We start from the raw sequence: 5,558 nt of genomic DNA, 5'->3' as shown, positions 1-5,558 counted from the left end.
CAGCATCATTAAATTAAATACTTATTATCCCGTCTTGGCTCTGAAAATTCTAAATAAACGCAATAGTTAAAACACACACAATCCCCTTTGGTACTGAAATTTTTACACAGCAAATTTTTTTTTTGCTGGAAACCAGCAAAATTTTGCTGGTTTTTGTCCCGCTGACTTTCCAGCAAAATTTCCAGCAATTTCAATTGCTGGAAAAAACAGCAAACGTTAATGCTGGTTTCCAGCAATTCAAATTGCTGGAAAATCAGCAATCCAGATTGCTGGAAACCAGCTATTTCTTTCAACACAACCGGCAGTATTTAGTATGAAATTTATATTCCAATATAAAATTAAAGTTTAATATTGGCTGTGCATATAATAAGCAATAAAAACAATTATTTTCTCCCATTTTCAATTAGGGATTAATTTATTTTCCAAAAAAAACTTTTTTTTTTCACAACTTTCTCACACCGGCTCTGGGGTGGCCGCTTTGTGCCAAAATGTTGATCATCCGCCACCTGTAAAAATAGTTTTGATTAGTATCTTCAATGGAATATCTACCTGTACAATAAAAACTTACCCTTGACTTGATGCCTGATTGCTAGAATATAGAGGAAAATAAAATAATTATATTAATTTAACCTAAATTCGTAAAATAGAATCTCACCTTACTTCAGCGTACGAAACCAAAACAAACTCCAAATTGACAACTCGATTGCTGATTTTCCAGCAAACTAGATCAATTGCTGGAAAGTCCAGCAATTTGAAAACCGATTGCTGATTTTTCAGCAAAAATGACAAGCACATAACCGAATGCTGAAAAATCCAGCAATTCGAAAACCGATTACTGGTTTCCAGCAAAAATTTGGATTGCTGAACGTTTCCAGCAATTTTTTTTGCTGGAAATCGAGGCAAAAATTTACAGTGTACGTTTTAACGCTCTAACTTGAACTAAGAAATTTAGAGAAGAATTACTTACCTGATACTATTTGCAAAGAAGTTAGATTAATCCATCAGTTCAAAATACCTTCTCCGCTGTGCATCATAGACACAATCGTTGTAAGTTGTAACAAATCACTAAAGATAGAAGGAAACTAAATTTCTAAATTTAAACTAGGTTGGTTATAAGTGATCTTAGTCTTAACAAATCCTTAAAGCATTCTAAAAGATTTAAAATATTTTCAGTTGAGGTGCTACAAAATTAAGTAATCCGTCTTAAATAGATCCAAAATTACCGGAACATACTGTGACTGAAACAACTTTGACGGTAGAATGATTGAAAAGTACAGTTTTACACCGATGTGGTACAAAGAAGGTGATGAGCAAATACACACACTATAACAGAACTCGTTATTCAAAAAGTAAAAAGACTAACAAAGCCTACGTCACTTGCCAGGATGTTTATGTATCCTAAGCGAGAATCGTAGACAGCTGTTGGCAATGATTGTTGTTTGTTTGAAAATGCAACTGACGTCACGAATACTCAAGGTTACAATGTTTACAGTGTTTTGCTAACACTTAGCACGGGATTTCCATCGCCACCTGAGATATGTATACAGGTTGGTTTTACACTTCTTTTTTTAAAAAATTGTTGTAATCATCAGCAAAAAAAAAATAAAAAAAACGTATTCCTATGTACTACACAACTCCTAACTTCAGCTTACTTAACTTTTCTACAGCCAACTTGTGTAACATGTTTTTCGTTTTTTTTTTCGACTTAGAATATCTTAAAAATGAATGATTGTAGTGATTATTGTTAAATATGATAAAGTAGAACCTCCTGAATAACAAGCAATATTGTATGGAACCTTGGCAACAATTTCAAACATTAAGAAATTCAAGATTGGCGCAAAACTCTCGCCCACGACCTCGATTTTGGCCAAAAATCGACTTTCTGACCGTTTTTTTTTATTTCGAGATTACACCAGAACTCGATGTTTTGTGCATTTTTAAGTTTTTTGATATCAGAATAAAAAAGAATAAAAAAAATTAGATTTTACTGATTTTATTTGGTCCCCCCTTTGGCGATTTGGTGAAACTTCACAGGTTAGTTTTCTGGACCAATTTACAAAATGTATATGCTTCGGTTATCGAAATTCGACATGATCCATTTGACTGCCACCTTTATGTTCGTTCATATGTAGGTACATGATTCAATTTTGTTTATTAGAAACAGAAATAATTCATTTGATATTTAAAATTCTAATGAGCCTCCTCCCCCATCGACTATGTTGACCCAATTTCGAGTTCAGCGTTAATTTTCTTCCCTATCTTCGTTCGTCCAGAGAAGAAAAACTAATTGATACCCTATCACTAGAGTCCGGTTTGTTCAGCGAGACATTCGTTGCAATTTTGTATCGACTAAAGGAAACCTGCCAATGAAAAATACGAAAATGTGAACAAAAAATTTACTAAATGTGATATCAATCGGAAGACCCCAAAATAGGATACCTCAGCTAGTGCAGAGACGTGGATAAGTAGAAACAAACAGCGTACCGTACTGCTGCCACCAAGTGGAACAAATAGCTAGTACTAGCTACCTGAAGTTAAAAAGTGCGGGGACCAGCCCAAAATTGATCCGGGTGTGTGTGTGCGTGGTTTCTACACGCGGCCGCAATTGTCCGAACCCGTAAATTCCGCTGTACGTGAAGAGTGCTCCCTGATGGGAGCCTGCTTGCTTGGGGAGGGCTAGAATCATGTGAAAAGTGTTGCCCTTATTGGAAGCTTTTTGTTAGTCAGAGCCAGGCAGGGCTAGTGTTGTGGTGGGCTACCCCAACAAAGAAGTAAATAATAAAACCCATGAGTTCCTGAACGCCCAAAAACCGATCTCGGGAGCTGTGGCAAACCATCGTCATCGTCAACTTTGCGGTGTTCAAGTGTGGCTGTGTTTTTTTTTTTTTTTTAATTTTTCTTTGTGGTCAAACGCACGCCAACCGCGGTCACATTGACACACAAAGAAATTAACCGAAGAATTCCATCATCACCGCAGGGTCTGGCCGTGGCGACTGGCAGCAGAAGAAGTCAGTCGGTGAAATAGTGAAGCAAAACGATCGTCAGAGTGGGTACCCGACGAAGATAGCAGCGCTTCAAGAAAGCCGATCCGATCGCGTAGTGGTGGATCCCCGAACGAGGCGGGGGGCGGACGGTGGGCGCGGGACAGCAACCAGGCAGCGGCAGGTTACGACGAGTGCTTTTGTTTGAAACGGAACACACCGCCGCGCGAGGAAATGGAGAAAGCTGGAGGTGAGATATTGCAATTTCCGTTTATGGTTTTAACGCTTTACTGTACGCAATAACATACGAGCGCATCTACGATTATGAACACAACGAGCCTAGGTCAGTTCATCCAGGCCGCTCTGATGTTTGAGTGTAACGAAGAAATATCTTAATTCGAAAGATACACAGTACCATTCATAATTGTATAGAAATGGGAAGCACACGCACTGATTCTTCGACTTTGAACTTCCGTTACGTCTTACCCTGATGATATTCTTTGATCAAATGTTCTACGAAATATAGAATAACTATCACACTATTATTTCACAAAATTTAAGCTTTCAAAGTTTGTGTATTCTGAGATTAAGTAAATCTACGAAAATCAGACATTTTGGACTCTTACCATTCAAACAATATCTCAGAAACTACACAAAGCCTATTACTGAAATTTTGCTGAGTGATTGTTGAAATAAAAAATTAGTATGTCTGAAGTTTTTTTTAAAGTTCTATCGATAGGATCAAAAGTTGCGCGATGTACATTTTTTCAGACATATAGCTATTTCCGTCCAACCCTAAAATATTGTACCTCGCGTAGCCTGTCCTCCCATCAATGGAAATTTACAAAAACTTGAGATATACTAGACTAATTTTATATTCCAACAATTACTCTGGGAAATTTCAATGATAGGCGATGCGTAGCAGGCCCGTGCGAAGGAATCGGCCATGGGGGGGTTTGGAAATTGAAATTTAGCTAGAAATCCCAACAATACCAAAAAAAGGCACGATGTGTTTGGTAGAAACTTTAAGAAAATAAAAATACAGTAACGCAAACATTTTCATGGGCTGAAAGTATAGCTTTTTCCAGTTCATTTCCACCAAATGTTAATATATTTGGTCGGTGATACCCCATACAAAATATTTTTAATATTTGGAAAAAATATATTTTAAGCGGTTTACAATTTCAGTGGTGCTAATTCTTTAATTTTAATTTTCAATAATATTGTTTGAAGTTATTAACATTCTCAGCAAAATCCAAAAAAAAAAATCAAAATTATTTTAAACAAAATAGTTACAGAAAATACGCAAAAAAACAAAGAATATTACTTCTAAAAATATCTCCTTATCTTAAAATTTTCTGTAATTTTATGAATCTTTATATGATTCCATTTGAATCCAGTCTCTTTTGATTTGGTGATTGTGAAAACATCGGTGAAATTTTTAATAAACAAGATTAAAGATTAAAAAAAGCACTTAATACTTGAAACCACTTTAACTTTCTTGTGATAACACTTATGCGATCTGGAGTCGCAGCGTTTGTCATAATTTAAGCTTAAGGAAAACTAAGTATCAAATATAATCAAATAGTAATTGAGTCAACATTGCGCATTTAAAGCTTTGAAGTTGCTACTTTGAACCATTTTCAGAGCTTTTCATGAATAAAAGCTAGAAACAAAGTTATTCTTATTGAAAATTTAGATTTTTGGGCTTCCAAGAAGATTATGTTTTCAAAACACAACTATTAAGATGTGAAAAACAAAGACAAACTTATTAAAAATTGTTCAAATTTTCTTAAAAGTTTGATTATAGAATTCGGTAAATTTATTTTGAAAAAATACTGTATAACTTGGTTAATTTTTTTTGGAAATTATAATAAAATGTTAGCTAAATTTATCGCCCTTTCCGGTAAAAGCTATGTTATTTTAGTTAGAAAATTCCATGATTATGAATGTGAAAATTTGTTCCAAGAGGAACAAATTGATGATATGTGATGAAAATGATTCTTATCAAATTCTACTCGCCAATTTTTAATATTAATCATTGCATTTCTTTCAATCTGCCAAAATTTTTATAGAATTCAATTGATAATTCAAATGAACGAACTTCTGGAAATTGATTTTTGCTTTAAAAATACCTCAAATGCAATTTAGTTGATATGTACATCTTTAAAAGATCGATTAAAATCTATTATTTTACAAAATTGGGAAAAGCGAACAATTGGAAAACTTTTAAAAAAATTTTCGCGGAAGTCAAAATGACTTACGGTCAAGGAGGAAAAAACCTTTGTTTTAAATTTGTTTAAAATGTTTCAAAGTTTTATCAGAAAAGTGCATAATATCATATTTAACTACTACATATTTTCAAAAGTTGCAAGATACCAACTGAATGAACTTGTTTGGATACATTTCTTAGTAAAAATCAATTTCTAAGACAAGGTAGGAATTTTTTATTAAGTTGTAAATCAAAAGTGGAAGTTTAAAACTACACTGGATTCTTTTTTTAAACAATTGTTGTGTTCGTGCAAAAAAAGAAATCGTGTAAAAAAAGTTCGAAACAACCGGGCAAAATTCATCGCT

This window comes from Uranotaenia lowii, chromosome 1 (assembly GCF_029784155.1).
Source record: "Uranotaenia lowii strain MFRU-FL chromosome 1, ASM2978415v1, whole genome shotgun sequence".
NCBI classification, from domain to species: Eukaryota; Metazoa; Arthropoda; class Insecta; order Diptera; family Culicidae; genus Uranotaenia; species Uranotaenia lowii.
The sequence above is the reverse complement of the archived record's forward strand: the minus strand, read 5'-3'. Positions refer to the sequence as shown.